The following is a 19092-nucleotide window of genomic DNA, read 5'->3' as shown; positions in this document are numbered from 1 at the left end:
GGCAGGGACTTCAAAGCTCGTTGGTTAATTGGAAACCTTAGCCACCTGCTGTTCCCAGAGGCCAAGAGGCTGGGAAACCTTAACACCTCAGAGATTCCCACACTAGGAGGCAGGATATCACATGACCCTGTTGATTGATTGAGGAGAGACTTCCAGGCAGCCTGCTGGAGCCCACACAAAAGGCTCTTTCTGTTGAATGGGGTATGTTAATTTTGAGTGTTTCCTGTCAACAGCCCTCTGCCAGCAAGGAGAGACATGTGATCACTGACCCACCCAGACTCCTGGAGGCGGACCCAAACACTTTGGGGAGTTGAATTGCAACAAATATATAGTTTATAGAAACAGTGATAATTTATTGTAACCAAATGACAGGAATGTACAACTTTGAGAGTCTTAGTTGGAAAAATGCCCTCACGATTTGAGTCCAAACTCCAATTTGTACCATGTTCTGAGGCAAAACCCCACTAATTATGATTATTATAGACAATGTGTTTAAGCTAGAGACATGGAAAGTTACTGGGAAATATGTGGAAGGGAAATGTACCCTTGTATAATTTTTGATGAAAAACCAATGTTGAAAAACCCACTAAAATCGAAAATAAGTTGCCATTTTTGAATGCAAGCTCCTAGGAACGCCAGAGTCGGTACAGGGACTATCTTTAGTAATATATGATGTGTGTATGTGATGTCAAACAACTGTGTACCTGGGGAAATATGTATTTGGATCAGGAATAGAGCTGTGTGCACATTGACCAGGGGAGGATCCTCTGACCCATAAACAGACCTCATCACTTTGACTCACAACCCAATTCCCCCAATCATGGGAGAGGGGAGAATTGGGCCAATGACAAGTAGAGAGGTGCAGGCTCAGTTATGCCACGCACACACCCACTTCCAAAACACATGAAAAGAGACTGCTGGGACAGGTAGAGACATTCAATTCCATTTTCTGCGGGACGCTCTGCCGGGGGACTCCAGACTTCACATCCATCAATCTTCAGAGACCAGAAATTTACTTCAGAACTTAAAGCAAGGGCCTAAACCCACAAACTGAGAACTCTTCTTAGCAGGCTTCAGCATCCTTAAAATCATTTGCAAACTATTCCACAGCGGGGCGAGCTGTTTGAATTATTTGCCAATAACAATTGCCAGAGACCAGACCAGAGATCCAGAGAGACCCAGACTGCTGTGAGCAGAACCGGTGCCTGATTGACCCACCAAGCAGAGAGAACCGAAGTCCAGTCCAGTTGACCAGATCCGTGACGAGGCCCATTCATTTCAAAATTAGGAGTGAGTATCCGCTAGAACTGTGCAGAACCCAATCTCTTAGTTAAAATAATCTAATTAAAGCTATTTTAACCTAATTAGAACGGCCTCCTAGAAATCGTGTCATCTGTCATTTTTAAAGCTGCACAACTGTCACCTGTCAATTCTGCAGCTGCAAGCTGTCACCTGTCATTTTGAGTTTTACTTTAAATCCGAAAATCTACCTTTATTAAATCATCCGTATCTCCGGAAAGCTTAGAATCTAGGCTTTCCAACGAACCTAGAACCGACTTCCTCCTCCCTACACTTTTTCTGTAATCGTGAGACACACACTCACGAAATTTACAGCGATTTGCGATTTGGCCCGATTTCTGCATCTGTAGAAATCAGCAGCTTTTTGCTTCTCTTTGCTAAAATTCATTTGCAATCTGCTAATCATTCATAGAGTATTGTTGAAGTGAGCCTGAACTAATATAAAGTAGCCATCACCTACCCTGAAAGACTAGAGGGAATTAAAAGCAATTTTAGCACCTTTTCACTTCCTTGCAAGCCACATTAAAGTAATTTGCCTGTGTGTAAAACTCATCCCTGTTTTCCATAAGCTTGCTGGGAGAACTGGAACTGTGTATTGCACTATAAAGTGTGATTTGTTGGGATTCTTGAAGACTGTGTGCTCTCCTTCCATTTCTTGTATTGCATAGGGGGGGAGTGAATTGTCAAAAGAAAAAGTGAGCATATTACCTTTTGCTAAAATCATAACAAGTTATTTCTGTACTGCATTTTATTCCACCTTGCGTTTGCTTGAGCCATATAAAGCATTCTTTCCCACCTTATCCTTCTGTTCCTATTCATAAGTTACCTCTTGCTGAGTACTGCTCATATTCACAAGTGTATTTATAGAAGTGTGATATATATATATATATATATTGTTGAATTGTTCAAATAAACCTTTTAATTTGCAAAACAAACCTACTTCTTGGCTCAGTGGGGTCAGGGGGATTCTAAGAGGGGGGTGTTATACAAGGGTTGTCATCCAGAGTACTGAACTGGATATAAAAATACATCAATAAGGGTTTTCCTCAGCATCCCAGACTAGGCATTGACTTAGCTGTAGTGTTGATTGAATATCGCTTACAAAAGTGGGGGCTCGCAGCCGGGAAATTCTGGGTTAGATTTACCACTTGTGCAGATTAATACAGTGTGCCAACTGACCAGATTCACATATGCGGTTAGATCACCACGCTGTTTTACACTGTGAAAGCATCCCTCAAAGGAACGCTCTAAGGAAACGGTCTGTTTTGCAAAATAAAATACAAACTTCTGTAAGTCAGGAAGGAACCCAAATTCCAGAATGACGACCTTGGTAGATATGTAAATAGCCAGAGAGCACTTCTTACATAAGCTATTTGTGAGAGGTGAGTGGACTCATCAGGACCAAACGGTCTGGTTGCAGGCAATCGCGCAACAGGTCACTGAAACAGGGTCAGATATATTGAGAGATCAGGGTCCATTACATGTGGCCCTGAGTGAATTATACATGGCTCCTAAAGCCAAAGATGAACACGACAAGATGGTTAGGATAGCGGCATATTTGTATCTCTATATGGGAGCCATGCAGGACAAATGTGCTGAAGGCCAAGATCTGGCAAGTAGGCAACAGATGGCGTTAGAAAAGGCCCAATCTGACCTGGTCTCTTCTGAGCAGAGGCTGCAGAGGAGCCAGGAGTCAGAAAATGATAGTAGGCAGTATATCATTAAAATAAAAGAGGGCATGGATATACTACAACAGGAAAAGACAGACCAGGATACCAGAATTCTGGCTTTGCAGAAGTAGCACCAAGACAGTTTGGACTCCTTACTGCAGAGCCAGAAAAAGCTGGAGCAACAGATCAATTTCAACAGGGCATGCACAGAGCAGGTAGCCACCCAGCAAATCGAACTAGACAGAGAGAAAGAGGAAAGCAATAAATTGATTTTGAAAGACCTGGATACCCAGGCAGAGTTTGATGAAGAACGCCAGAAAGCTGGTGCCTTTCAAAGGCAGAGGGACGACCTGGCATCACAAATGCAGGCTCTTGGTCAGGAAAGGGATACCTTAGGCCAGGAAGTCTGCCATTTAAAAAGAAAAATTGAAGAAAATCACTTGGCCCTCCAGGGGCTTTGTGACCCCCAAAAAGAGCATCAGGGCTTGCTAGATCACACCAGGAGGGTGGAGGAGGCTCTGGCAAGAAAGGAGCAGGCCAGTAGGGATGGGACTGAGGAGGTAACCCTCCTGCAGCAGAGACTGGCCCAGTACTCCAGGACCAATCAGGAGGCACAGTGAGAGAATGACGCTCTCTGCCAGCACAATGATAGGCTCCAGCAACAGGTAGCGATGCAGGAGAGACTTATAGAGTCTAGTAAGGCCTTAACTGAGGAACTGAAAGCGCAGGCTCTTGCTTTGCAACAGGAAGCAGGGGCGGATAGAGATGAGGTTCGCTGGGAAAGAGAAACTCCTGAGCATAACCTCAGGAGCCCTAGTACCAGAGGCTTTCATCTCTCCCAGTCCCTGGACTCTGCCACCCCCATGTCCCCTCGCGCACATGAGCCCAGGGCCACGGGGATGGCAGATTACTATCCAGCTAGAAGTATGGGGCTCATAGGCCAGTACCTCCCAGGAATGGATGGGCGGGCATCCGGGTATGGGCACCCAAGCACAGTGCAATTTAGTGGGGAACCCGAGGAGAGTAGGCCCATTAAGGGTATCCTGAAAACCTCTGCCCAGTTAGGTCAGTGGGGGAAATACCCAGCAAATCCTGGCAGCAAGGAGGGATCTGAAGACTCCTCTGAGCGTTACAGGACACAGGAGACCAGGTCCCCACATTCTGCCAGCCATTCCCAGGCTCGCAGAATCCGGGAAAACCCGTACCAAAAAGGCCAATAAGGCAAAAAGGGCCTTGCTTAAGGACTCATTGAAACAAATAAAGGCAATAAGGAGTGTCATCACGCCTTATCATAAGAACGTCAAGTATTCTGTTTGGGAACACTTGGAGCTCTATGAGCAAATGATGGAGACTTTCCATTTGAAGGACAGCAGTAGCTGCATCCAGTACGTAAAGTGGACCTTCTCACCAGAATACTCCAGTTTCTTTGCGGGGCTGGAGGATCAAAACCATTCAAGGTGGTCCACATACAGGGCGGCCATCTTGAAACATTTTTCTGTGCACAGAAATCCTCAAGAGGCTCACAAGGCAGCCTACAATTTGCAATGTGGGGAGGATCAGGCCCCACAAGAGTTTTTGCAAGAATTAAAGCGTGCTTTTGCGCAGACCACCAGAAGGGTGCGCATGGATAGCAGAGAATTTATCAATACGTTTTTCCATGCCTTACCCAAATACATAATGACCCAGCTCGTGAGAGATTTTCATGAGAAAAGATCTTTAGACTGGGTCATTGAACAGGCTACCCGGATCTATGAGGTGCAGAAGCCCATCGAAAATAAAAATAACGCGCCGAAAAACCCCAAAACCAACAGCACCCCTGCTGCTGCCAAGGTGGCAGAGGTAAAGGTTGCCCCCGTTTTAGATTTGGAGATGGGGGGGCCTAAAAACCTGCCTGCACCAAATAATTCACAGCCAGAAGGCTGTCACAGACGGGCCAGTCGCAGACAGTGAGTCGAGGAGGTAGTCCCACAAATGGGGTCCCCCGCTCCCCTGACTATGTAAGTCCCCGCTACAAGGGAAAACGACCAATCCTGGGTTATGTGTGGACTCCTCCAGCCCAAGGGGGGGGATCCAGCCAAGCACCTGACCCGGGGAACTTCCCTCCTAACTTCCCCTAGGAGGGCAGAAATTCACCAAATCCTGGGCAGAACTTTTTCCCCAGGTATCCACCCAATTTCCAGCCCCAAAATCATCCATCCTTCTTTCCCCAATTCCCTGAGCCCAGACAACCCAATCCGGGAGAGGGGAGGCCAAGGGTGGAAGGGTACCAAAATCTTCCCAACCAGGGGAACTACCAGAGAAGGGATAGCTACCCTTCCCGGGATCAGCCCAGGGGAGAAAATAGAGCCCTGTATCAGCCTGAGCAGGTTTCACAACTTGAGCGCCAGGTCCAAAATATGGCACGGGATCTGGGTCACATACTGAGGGCTCAACAGAACCCTCAGATGAGCATGCCACCGCAGAATGCCTCAAACTCTGGACCTGGTGCTCCAGAACAATTAAGGGGGCAGCACCCCGATAACCCACCGGTTCCCAGGGAGGAGGCACAAGGGGAAGGGGGGTGTAAAGCCTTGGAGGAAGCTTCCTTCCCAACTTGTAAACAGCCCCTGGAAAACCAGGAACCGGAAACAAAATCTCCTGCCCCTGAAAGCCTGCCTCCCAAGGAGCAGAGGGGGGGTAGGAGAAACAAAGGACCCAAACAGACCCACTTTGTGGAGGAGGTACAGGTCTTCCAATTTGAGGGAGAGGGATCCTCAGAAGATCCTGGGAAAAGGATCTTCTCCTTCAGAGATGGGGGAACTCCTCCCAAGGAAAAATGGGTCCCAAGGGATGTCAATTCAGACTGGGGAGATGTGGAGACTGAGCTACCGCCGCCCATCATCTCATCCCAGAACCGACAATACCAAAATCCCCTGGTTCAAACCCATCCTGGTGACTGCCTCCAAAAGGGGGGGGGGGCGGCCCAGAACCGGAACCAGGGGAACCCACAATGGCTCTGATCTCCAATTGCCAACTTTTTCTTTCAGATTCCCAAGGCTCTCCACAGAATTCTGCCCAAATCTCTTCTCTCGCCATGTCCAAAACCAGCAGTTGTCCAAAAATGTGCATTATCTGTGCCCCCTTGAGGAGAATCAGGGAAGATATTATGCCTCGTTACAAGTACAGGGGCAGGGTACAATTTCGGCACTGGTGGACACTGGATCCCAAGCTACCCTTCTGTCCAAAAGGGCCTTTGATGAACTAAATGCAGGAAGGGGGGAGAATTACCGTATTCCTCTCACATCTCTTCCTGGACAACTGCAGAACTTTGACGGGAAGGAAATTCCTGTCGAGGGGACTGCAGATTTGGACATCAAAATTGGGCGACACAAGGTGAAACACCCGGTCATAGTAGTGACTCCAGAGGGCACCCCTTGTTTACTAGGGAATGACCACCTGAGAAGGTTGTCACCCCTAATAGATTGCGTAAACAAGGTCCTCTGGACCCAGACTAGTCGACCAATAAAATTAACACAGAGTGTCAACCATGTTAGTTTAAATGACACCTTGTTCATCCCTGTTCAGTTAAATGATGGGAAGGACTCTGTTCTCGATCGAGTGTGTGTGAACAACGGTAAGAGCTTCATCAGCGAAGCCATGTTCCGCCAACTCCCAAAAGATCCAGCCATTCCCACATTTAAACCTTAAGACAAATGGGAAATGGACCTGGGAACACCCAATTCCAAACATCTCCTACCTAGCAGGTGTATTTCCATAATTGTTGGGTCGTGCGAGATGTCCCTGCTGCATTTTATTTAGGCAGTGACATTCTCAATCACTTTGCCATTGGTTTGGACCTAATAAACTTCAAAGCCTGGTCCCGATTAGCGGGTAATCCCATGGGCTTTGATGACACAGAGAAAGCATTTCGGTTAGCTCAACTGCTGCCATATGCAGTTGAAATTCAGATGGGAGAGGAAGTCACCATCCCAGAACGGACCCGACAATTCTCACTGGGACATAAAAATTAAAAGAGGACAGAAACTGTAAAATCATGATGCCTAGGTTCATCTCAATGCTCATTTCCAACAGCAAGGGTTGGGGGTAAACCAAACACCACTAGTCAATATAGAACATGACACCATTCCAATAGAGGTGGATAACAGCGACTTAAAGAGTATTACTCTAGCCGCAGGCACCATTATTGGAATGGCGGTTGATGACCGACATTTCTCCATTGACTTAGGAAATGAACTGTTAGGACCAATCCCCAAGGACTGTTTTGACAGTGACAGTGAGGACAATTCAACACCAGACAGGATTTTCACCCGGCATGGGGGGAACTTCCTGGTGTACACTTCTTGCCCTTATGGTAAGGAAGATGTGACTTGTGACTTCAGGAGGGATGATGTGATTTTCCAGGTCCATGAGGGCTGCCTTTCCCACCTGACGCCTCCAGTCCAAATCAGCACTCTGACCAGGGACTTCTCCACCCAGCTGGAGGAGGCCGCTGAGATAGCCAAACCAGAAGTCTTTCCAGGCTTCAGGCAGATGGTGGAAGAGAGGGTCAACCTAGCTGATGCCTGCGTGACTCTGGAACAGAAGCAAAAAGTGAAACAAGTTTTCTTGGATTTCCAAGATCTCTTTGCGGTAGACTCATATGACTGTGGTCGCACTGACATCCACACCACAACAATTCCCACGGACCCTGGAATGACTCCAGTGTTTGTGAAGCAATATCGTTTGCCTCTCGCATCCATGGAGTCCCTTACTGAAATAATTAAGATTTCCAAGATCTCTTTGCGGTAGACTCATATGACTGTGGTCGCACTGACATCCACACCAAAACAATTCCCACGGACCCTGGAATGACTCCAGTGTTTGTGAAGCAATATCGTTTGCCTCTCGCATCCATGGAGTCCCTTACTGAAATAATTAAGAACCTTGAGTCCCGTGGAATAATCCGTCCAGTCCACAGCACTTTCAATAATCCGGTGCTGGGAATATTGAAGCCAAACGGCCAGTGGAGACTCTGCGCCGACCTTAGGGAGCTCAACAAACGGGTCCATACTTCCCGATGGCCTCTGCCCTACATTGACCAAGGGCTGGCCCAGATCCAGGGGTCACAAGTATTCACTGCAATAGACCTGACCAATGGATACTGGACCGTGCCTGTCAGTAGGGAGGACCAATACAAACTGGCTTTTACCTTTGGGGGCCTGCAGTACACATGGACCCGAACTCCCTTCGGATACCTCAACTCCGGCAATGAATTCAACATTTTCTTACATAAGGCCATGCCCGACCTGGGTGCGAGGGGTAACCTGGCTTATGTAGATGATGTCCTCATCAAAAGTTCATCTGTGGAAGAACACATAGCAGAGATCCGTTATGTTCTGACACAGTTCAGGGCCGCTGAAGCAAAACTTTCCTTCCAGAAAGCACAGTGGTGTAGAACCCGTGTTAATTTCTTGGGGCATGAGATTACTCCTCAGGGCCTCTGTCCCCAAGAAAAGAAAGTGTAAGCACTTCAGAAGCTGAAAGACCCCACAACTCTGCGGGAACTAAAGAGCCTCCTTGGACTGACTAATTACAGCAGAAAGTTCATTGAAGGCTACGCAGAGATCACTAGACCCCTGATTCATCTGCTGAAGGGGGGGGTCAAGTGGGAATGGGGTCCAGAACAATCTGAGGCAGTAAGACAACTCAAAAGAAGCTTCTCACAAGCACCTTGCTTAGCTTACCCTGTCAGAAACAAGGAGTTCTTCCTGGAGACAGGGTTCTCTGATACGTGCTTGACGGCAGTATTGTACCAATAGCATGACAAGAACAATAAAGTAATCTCCTATGCAAGCAAAAATGTATCCTCAGTGGAGGAAAAATTCAACGATTGTGAGAAGGCACTCCTGGCAACGGTGCGGGCATTGAAGAATTACCGCCCGTTTATCCAGGGGGAACACATCATAGTGGAGACTCCACACCAGCTTATGCAATATCTCCAAAGTGACAGAATCCGGGCCGGAAATGTGAGTAATTCCCGGATTACTTCCTGGATTCTGTCAATGCAAGGCTTTCCTGTGGAGGTCAGATATGGCCAAAACAAGAGGAGTCCCCTCGCGCAAGGTCTGGCTGACTTGCATGATTGTGCCAGAGAAAACTGTCTCGAGGACGAAAGTCTAAAAATCAAGGACAACATGGAGGCATACCTCAATTCCCCATACAAAGTCTTCGAAGACGACAAGTGTGAGGGAATTCCCACTGTCTATGTGGATGGATGCTCGTACCATGTTGACAACAACCGGGAGAAAGAACTGGTGGCCGGAGTTGGGAATGCATGGGTGAATGAGTCCCCAGAACCCTCCGCTGGATACAAAATTGGCCCCCGAAGTAGTCAGGTGGCAGAATTGATGGCTGTGCATCAGGCCATCCTCATTGCTGTCCAACATCAACTCCACTAACTGGTCATAATCACAGATTTGGATTATGTACGGAACGGGTTCGTGGAGCACCTGGTAAATTGGAAAACCAGAGGCATGTTATGTGCTAATAACAAACCCCTGAAACATGGGAAGCTAATCCAAAATATTGACGATCTGGTCACATCGAATGGGATGACCATCTACTGGAAAAAGATCAAGGGTCATTCCAAAGTAGAGGGACCAGACAAAACTGGAAATGACTTAGCTGATCAGCTGGCCAAAACCGGGGCCATCCAAGGGGATCTAATAGAAATAGAGTCCCTGTTGGGGGAAATCCAGGTCTCTGCTATTACTAGGACCCAGACAAATGCTCACAATGATCTTTCAACTGCACAATGGAGTAAGGAGACCCCTGATGCTGATTTAATCACAGCTCAGAAGGGGGATCCAATAATTGGTAAGTTTTACCAACACATTGAGGACCCTGAGAACTTTCCCCTGACGGATACCGATTACATTGGGAAAGAGGACCTAAGAGTGTTGATGAAATGTCCAAAAAGGTTCCGAATCCAAGACGGGTTGTTGGTAAGGAAATCCCAAGCTGGCCATGATCAGTGGGTGGTCCCTACCTCATTCCGAAGCCTGAAGTTAAGTCACGCCCATGACGCGGCCACCGCCGGTCATAGGGGGTTTCACACAACACTGGAAATCTTAAGAGAGGTTGCATACTGGCCACACATGGGACAGGACCTCGACCAATACTTGAAGGGGTGTCTTGTGTGTGCACAATTTCAGCCATCATCCCTCACACACCGTGCGCCTCTCCAAAAGAGGGGGATGACACTGCCATGGTCAGATTTGCAAATCGACTTTGTAGGCCCTGTAATTCGCTCGTCTAGAGGAAACAAGTACATGTTGACCGTTACATGCTTGTTTACCAAGTGGGTGGAATGTCTCCCAGCCCCAAACTGCAAGGCAGAAACAGCAGCTGCCCTGATGATTAACCACATCTTTTCCCGTTTTGGTCTACCTCAAAGGATTGAGTCAGACAGAGGTAGCCACTTCACCAGCGAAGTAATGACAAAGATGTGGGAGATACTAGGGGTTAAAAGGAAGCTACACATTGCTTACAGGCCAGCTTCTTCTGGAGCAGTGGAGAGATACAACCGAACCATTGTGAGCGTATTAAAAAAGTGTGTGGCAGATTCTGGGCCAAGTTGGGATATTCGATTACCTCTGGTCCTAATGGCCATCAGATCTATCCCTTCATCTGCAACCAAAATATCACCATTTGAGTTGATGACTGGACACAAGATGGTGCTTCCCCAGTATTTGCTCTACAGAACCCAAGAGCAAACGTTGATAAATGCCTCCACAACTCATGAGTATGTGGAGAATTTAAGGAAACACCTTCAGCATGCTTTTGCCTATGCTCAGCGGAATCTAGAAAGATCAGCCGAGAGCATGAAGACCCACTATGATTTAAAAACTACCCGAAAGGAATATAAGGTGGGTGATCGGGTCTATCTATACAATTTCCAAAGGAACCAGGCCAAACAGCGAAAAATCTTGCCTACATGGAAGGGACCGTTTGAAATTATAGACAAGATCTCCCCTGTTGCATACAAGATCTGCATCCCCAAGGGCAGTTCGGCAGAGGGGGAAGACAAGTGGGTACATATAAATCAGCTAAAGTGTTGCCATCCCAGGCACACTCTGCAACAAGTGGAGGAGTCCTCTGCAATACCAGAGGGGACCGCTCCAGAGTAATTCAATTCCAACCCTAAAATATCCCACATATAGTCTCTAAAATATTATGATTTGGGAAAAAAATGCCTTATAATTGTATCTTGTTTTTGTTAAAATAAGAACGCAAATGTTTTGACTATAAAATGTATATGCCACCCCACTATATCATTGGTGGGGAAGAAATGTCTACGAATAGGTATTGCCGCTTTCCTTTGTCGTTTTAGGAGAAAGAAAACCTGGAGACTGGCCAAGGAGGACGATCCGGGGACCGGGAGCAGAGACCTGAGGGGCCCGGGGTACCGCCCAATATTCAAGTCAGGACCGGCGAGGAGAACCGATCGATCCAACTGGGTGGAGGAAAAGATGCTGGACTGTGCCATCTACAGAATTGGAAGAAGATAATGCGGACATACCAGTGCAAGGGCTCAAAACCTCCTTTGCACCTGACCTCCCCTCGACTTGAATCAAAGCGCAGTCAGGTGGGGGGATTTGTCAAGGGTTTTGACCCATGTTGAATCAATAGACTGGGTAGATGTGGGGATGAGCTGTCGCTGCCCATTATTCTATCTCAGAACAAACTAAATCAATAGACTGGGTGGATGTGGGGATGAGCTATCGCCGCCCACATTCACGCCAGAATAGGAGAATTGCGCAGTTGGCACAAGACCACTCTAAAGATACAACCTTCTTGTGGGGGGTTCCACATCACCACTCTACTGTAAGGATGCCATCAAAACAATGTTAAGCAAGGGTCCTATACTGTCAAGCAAAAGAACATTCTATTGAAATGCAGTAATTCAAGACAACTCAAAAATGGATGCAGTACCGACAAATTCCTCAAGGTGGCGCTAGCGGTCTAAACTCTGACAGGGAAACTGTATTTAGGAGTTGCAAGAGGGGCAGGGACTTCAAAGCTCGTTGGTTAATTGGAAACCTTAGCCACCTGCTGTTCCCAGAGGCCAAGAGGCTGGGAAACCTTAACACCTCAGAGATTCCCACACTAGGAGGCAGGATATCACATGACCCTGTTGATTGATTGAGGAGAGACTTCCAGGCAGCCTGCTGGAGCCCACACAAAAGGCTCTTTCTGTGAATGGGGTATGTTAATTTTGAGTGTTTCCTGCCAACAGCCCTCTGCCAGCAAGGAGAGACATGTGATCACTGACCCACCCAGACTCCTGGAGGCGGACCCAAACCCTTTGGGGAGTTGAATTGCAACAAATATATAGTTTATAGAAACAGTGATAATTTATTGTATCCAAATGACAGGAATGTACAACTTTGAGAGTCTTAGTTGGAAAAATGCCCTCACGATTTGAGTCCAAACTCCAATTTGTACCATGTTCTGGGGCAAAACCCCACTAATTATGATTATTATAGACAATGTGTTTAAGCTAGAGACATGGAAAGTTACTGGGAAATATGTGGAAGGGAAATGTACCCTTGTATAATTTTTGATGAAAAACCAATGTTGAAAAACCCACTAAAATCGAAAATAAGTTGCCATTTTTGAATGCAAGCTCCTAGAAATGCCAGAGTCGGGACAGGGACTATATTTAGTAATATATGATGTGTGTATGTGATGTCAAACAACTGTGTACCTGGGAAATATGCATTTGGATCAGGAATAGATTTGTGTGCAAATTGACCAGGGGAGGATCCTCTGAACCATAAACAGACCTCATCACTCTGACTCACAACCCAATTCCCCCAATCATGGGAGAAGGGAGAATTGGGCAAATGACAAGTAGAGAGTTGCAGGCTCAGTTATGCCACGCACACACCCACTTCCAAAACACATTAAAAGAGACTGCTGGGACAGGTAGAGACATTCAATTCCATTTTCTGCGGGACGTTCTGCCGGGAGACTCCAGACTTCACATCCATAAATCTTCAGAGACCAGAAATTTACTTCAGAACTTAAAGCAAGGGCCTAAACCCACAAACTGAGAACTCTTCTCAGCAGGCCTCAGCATCCTTAAAATCATTTGCAAACTATTCCACAGCCGGGCGAGCTGTTTGAATCCTTTGCCAAGAACAATTGCCAGAGACCAGACCAGAGATCCAGAGAGACCCAGACCGCTGTGAGCAGAACCGGTGCCTGATTGACCTGCCGAGCAGAGAGAACCGAAGTCCAGTCCAGTTGACCAGATCCGTGACGAGGCCCATTCATTTCAAAATTAGGAGTGAGTACTCGCCAGAACTGTGCAGAACTCAATCTCTTAGTTAAAATAATCTAATTCAAGCTATTTTAACCTAATTAGAACAGCCTCCTAGAAATCGTGTCATCTGTCATTTTTAAAGCTGCACAACTGTCACCTGTCAATTCTGCAGCTGCGAGCTGTCACCTGTCTTTTTGAGTTTTACTTTAAATCCGAAAATCTACCTTTATTAAATCATCCGTATCTCCGGAACCGTTTGTGCTAGGAACGAGATTTAACTTTCATCTGAACGCTTAGAATATAGGCTTTCCAACAAACCTATACTTCTCCCTATACTTTTTCCGTAATCACGAGACACGCACTCGCGAAATTTACCGCGATTTGCGATTTGGCCCGATTTCTTCATCTGTAGAAATCAGCAGCTTTTTGCTTCTCTTTGCTAAAATTCGTTTGCAATCTGCTAATCATTCATAGAGTATTGTTGAAATGAGCCTGAACTAATATAAAGTAGCCATCACCTACCCTGAACCTCTAGAGGGAATTAAAAGCAATTTTAGCACCTTTTCACTTCCTTGCAAACCACATTAAAGTAATTCGCCTGTGTTTAAAACTCATCCCTGTTTTCCCTAAGCTTGCTGGGAGAACTGGAACTGTGTATTGCATCATAAAGTGTGATTTGTTGGGATTTGTGAAGACTGTGTGCTCTCCTTCCATTTCTTGTATTGCATAGGGGGGGAGTGAATTGTCAAAAGAAAAAGTGATCATATTACCTTTTGCTAAAATCATAACAAGTTATTTCTGTACTGCATTTTATTCCACCTTGCGTTTCCTTGAGCCATATAAAGCATTCTTTCCCACCTTATTCTTCTGTTCCTATTCATAAATTACCTCTTGCTGACTACTGCTCATATTCACAAGTGTAATATCCCTTATCAATTTATTTATAGAAGTGTGATATATATATATATATATATATATATATATATATATATATATATATATATATATATATATATATATATATATAGTTAGTTGAATTGTTCAAATAAACCTTTTAATTTGCAAAACAAACCTACTTCTTGGCTCAGTTGGGTCAGGGGGATTCTAAGAGGGGGATGTTATACAAGGGTTGTCATCCAGAGTACTGAACTAGATATAAAAATACATCAATACGGGTTTTCCTCAGCATCCCAGACTAGGCATTGACTTAGCTGTAGTGTTGATTGAATATCGCTTACAGCACCTCCTGCCTTAGACACAGACTCGGTACCGTCCGTTCCTCCTGGGGTTGAAGTTGAAACCACGGGGGCAAGAGGTGGGACTGAACAACGGGGATGCACAAGGTTAACTTGCAGCGCGATCAGCAAAGAAAGGAAGGTGGAATTGCAGCAACAGGCAGAGATGTATATAGACGGGAATGATGGGACGGCAGCATTGGCCTTGATGTATGACTTCCGAAGAAGCAACGAAAGACAGGTAGTGTTGGAATGCATGGGTGAATATTTAGTGGAGAAATGGAAACAGTTAATTGGGAAATTACCACTGCAGCGATTGTTAGATTTGAATGCATTAGCTCGCTGTAGGGAGAGGGATGAAGAAGTGAGAGAACATGTATATGGACTTTTTGAACTTAAAAATGAATTAGATAATGATTATGCCGAAATGTTTACTACACCTGGGTACAGGAGTAAGGATATTGGGAGACATCGGAAGGAAAAAAAAAGGGTCACATAATAAACGGCAGCAGTTACCATCACCACGGCAGAAGGAAATGGTGGACGAATTATCGTTGCTAAAACAGATGGGGGCAGACTTGAAAGAATGCCTATTGAAAACACAGGTACTACTGCAGCAAGTAGTAGGACACAATAGAGGGAGAGGGAATGCACAAGGAAGGAGTAATTTGAATATACATGGGGGTACAGTGGGACCAAATCAGTGTGCGTATTGTAAGGAGGAAGGACATTGGTGAGCGCAATGTCCGCATCTGCAGAATAGAAATGGGTCTGGTCAGAGGAGACAGCATAGAGGACACCAAGGAGAGAATGGACCAAATAGGAATAGTATGCAGCAGCACCACAATAACGGGGGTAATCAAAACCAAGGCCAAAACCAAAATGCCCCTACCCAAAGCCAGGGACAGCAAAACCAACAGTATGGAAACCAGAGTGGGGGAAATAGAGGAAAGAGTGGGAACGTTTTCGATATGCAGCCCAACACGTATTACAGTAACAGCAATGATTACACATCGGATGATGTGTTATTTCCCCAATAGGACAGCCCAGGACAGGGTTCGGAACCAGTGTCTATTCCCGTGAATCAGAGAGGACCCTGAGTAGAAATGAAAGTCGGGAATGAGGAGCACCACTTTCTTGTAGACACAGGAGCGCAGAAGTGTTCAATAGACCACCACTTGGTTCCGGATATACCACTGTCAGGGCAAAAGAATGTTTCCGTAGGGTTCGCAGGCACACCAGTCATAAACCCAGTGTCCAAACCAGTCCCAGTTACTATAGGACCATTTACTGAACATTGTCCTTTCCTTTTAACAGAAAATTGTGGAGAGAACTTGTTGGGATTAAATTTGTTGAAAGAATTAGGTTCCGTTATACATTGCACGGCAGACGGGGTGTTCCTAAAGATTTGGCCACACGATGCCCCTGTGTCAGAATTCATGTCCGAAACTTTACTAGAAGAACTAAGTAAAGTGCCAACCTGTATATGGGCAATGCATGACAACGATGTAGGATGCTTGAAAATAGAGCCAGTAAAGATCATTTTGAAAGAAGGTGTTACCCTACCGCGAATTCCCCAATACAGAATTTCGGCTGAAGGTGAGAAAGGATTGAAGAGTATTGTTACAGATTTGGTGAAATTAGGGGTAATTGAATAAATTACAGGCAGTACATGTAACAGCCCGATTCTTCCAGTTTATAAAAAAGGAGGCAATGAAGTACCATACCGTTTTATAATTGATTTGCGCGCATTAAACAAGGTAGTAGATCCACAATTTCCTTTAGTGCCAGATGTCACTACAATATTGACAATGATACCTGTTTCAGCAGAATATTTTAGTGTAGTGGATTTGAAAAACATGTTCTTCAGCATTCCAGTGGACAAGGACAGCAGATATTTGTTCGTGTTCACATTAGGAGGACGATCATTTACATTCACGCGGATTCCACAAGGTTACACGGAAAGTCTGAGCATTTACAGTAGAGCATTAAAAGAGCAGCTAGACATGCTAGAATTACCAGTGGGTTGTGTACTCTTGCAATACATAGACGATATATTGTTAGCTGCAGACACAGAGGAGATTTGTAAAGAAAGCACTGTACTACTACTGTCACACCTAGCGGCACATGGCCATAAAGCTAGTTTGAAGAAATTTCAATATAATTGAAAGGAGGTGGCCTATTTGGGCTACCTACTTTAGAAAGAAGGGAGAAGGCTAATGCCAGAACGCATAGAAAGTATTTCTTGGAGTGTGAGCTGAGTGAGAGCAGTCCTGCAGTCTGCAGTCTGTCTACAGTCCTATCGGTGGAAGGAAGGAGGAGCCCAATTTATACCGCTTCACACCGCGGAGTGGTCGCAGAGTGTGAGCTGAGTGAGAGCAGTCGCAGGACTGCTGTCATGGCTGTCAGGGCTGCAAGGCTCACCAGGTGTGGAAAGGCGTTGCCAGCACCAGCACCTCACCTCCAGGAGGTCGTCGGAGAAGACGGCGAAGACGGAGAGGACAGCGGTCGACTGAAAAGCCTGCGATCTCGAACAGGCTCTGAGAGTGCTCTCTCCGGACATCCCCTCGCTCCGAAGACCGCTCCAGTAAAGAAAGGTGAGCGTAAAGGAACTTACAACAAACTCACAACAGTCCCTCCAAGGGCACATGGAGGAGACAAGGAATAGGGCACGGGGCCGGCGTGGGGGGAAGGTATTATCCAATGCCTCGAACTAAACATCCCCACAAACCCTCCGACTAGGGACCACGCAACCACCGCCACAGCGGGCAGTCCAAACTCACCCCCTCCAACCCGCTATCCACCTCGTTCCCCGCAACATACCTCTCTGGGTTCGGGAGTTCTGACTAAGGAGCCGGCGGGGGCCATCAAGGAGACAAAGCTGTCTGGGGCGGAGCTAAACGGGGGCCTCGCCGCGGTCGCTCCGGCGACCGAGAGGGCGGGCGAAGGAGAGGAGTGTTGCCGCAGGACATCGGAGGTCTTGGAGCGGGTGAGGGTCCTGTCGGGCGCGATGAGCCCGGCTGCAGCGGAGGGAGGAAGGAACAGGCTCAGTGTTAGAGCAGGGGCGGGCGCTGGTGAGAGAGAGGGGAGAGACTCCAGCGCCACCTGCTCTCTCGCCGAAGAGGAGCGCAGAAAGGACCTGCAGGGCGCTCCTCCCGCTGGCAGTAAAGACAACTGGAGAGCAGTACTATCGGTACAGGCGATGGTTCATGCTTCTGCATTACAGGAGGTCACTGGTTCAGTGGCTTGCCTCCGGGATGGAGCGGAGGAGAGAACAGCCTCGATAGAATCAGAAGTGCTTTCACTAAAAATAACTATGAACAAATCCAAAAGAAAAAGAAATGACAACGTATGCACAAAAAGTACCAAGCCAAGGAGGAAAGGAGGTTTGGGAAACCACAGACGGTCTTGAGTGACGTCTCAAAAAAATCAAGAAGGCATAGAGGGCGAGCGACCTTCACAAATGGCATCAGTGAAAAGACGCATAAAAAACCCTCCAACGAGTCTCAATCTAAAACACTATTTCAAGCCTGCGCTCACACATAGAAACAGAAACACTGAGGAACTCTCTGACATTGAAATCCTCCAAGCACTTCAGGAATGCTGGCCGCAGGCTAAATGCAGAAGGCTCGAGAAGACACCAAGGATTCCCCAGGAGAAACAGTTGGACGCGCAAGCATGTCTCCCTCCAGATGACACTTTGGGAAAGCCAAGAGACGGAGCCCACCCTGGGTCCACACAGGCGGACACGCACAGGAAAGAAGGGATCCGAGAGGTAACCTCAATCGATGAGAAGGCTCGTGGAATGGACACCACCCCTGAGGACGACGCATTTTACCCTGAAGAGGCTGCAGCAGAAACGCAAAGTGAAGAGCAGCCCACATCCACGCGGGAGGACTCACACATGGAAGGCGGTGCCCGAGAAGATCAACCGAACGCAGAAGGCACCAACGAAATTGACTTCGACCAGGAGTCAGAAGAGGTGGTAAGAGAATCAGATCGAGAAAATGACGAATTCACACTCCAACACGTAAAGAACAGCTGCACAGTTGTCTCCCCAAATGGGGCAACGGGCCCCGGGAGGGGCCCGGGACACCCAAGCCTAAGGAGCCCGCGGCATCAAGCCCCTTTAATTGACAGAGACTTGACGCCCCTGAGCAGTCACAACACCAATCAGGGGAGTAAGAAAACACGGAACAGTAACATAATAGGAGGCCCAACACTCGACAACCCTAGGTACATGGGACTGGGAAAAGCATCCCTAGTGAACGAAATCGATAGAGGGCAACGGGACCTGCCTCGTTCGGAGCCCCTGTTAAGGTCTCAAAAGAATTCCACACTGTTAGAAACACCCGCAAAAGGGAGATCTTCGATTTCATCAAATCGCACAGGCTCAGAAACTCCCTCGAAAAAAGCAGATATTCTGGCAATAATGTCATCAACAACAATCGCCCTGGCGCCTTTTATGAAGCTCTATAAGGCAATAAGTGACAACTTAAAAGACCAAAGTTCAATTCAGGCTATGATGCACAGCAAACTAATATTCTTAGAAGCCTATATCATGGCAAGAGACAAAGGC

This window comes from Ambystoma mexicanum, chromosome 3q (assembly GCF_040938575.1).
Source record: "Ambystoma mexicanum isolate Mex_15411 chromosome 3q, UKY_AmexF1_1, whole genome shotgun sequence".
In the NCBI taxonomy this organism is placed as follows: domain Eukaryota; kingdom Metazoa; phylum Chordata; class Amphibia; order Caudata; family Ambystomatidae; genus Ambystoma; species Ambystoma mexicanum.
The sequence above is the reverse complement of the archived record's forward strand: the minus strand, read 5'-3'. Positions refer to the sequence as shown.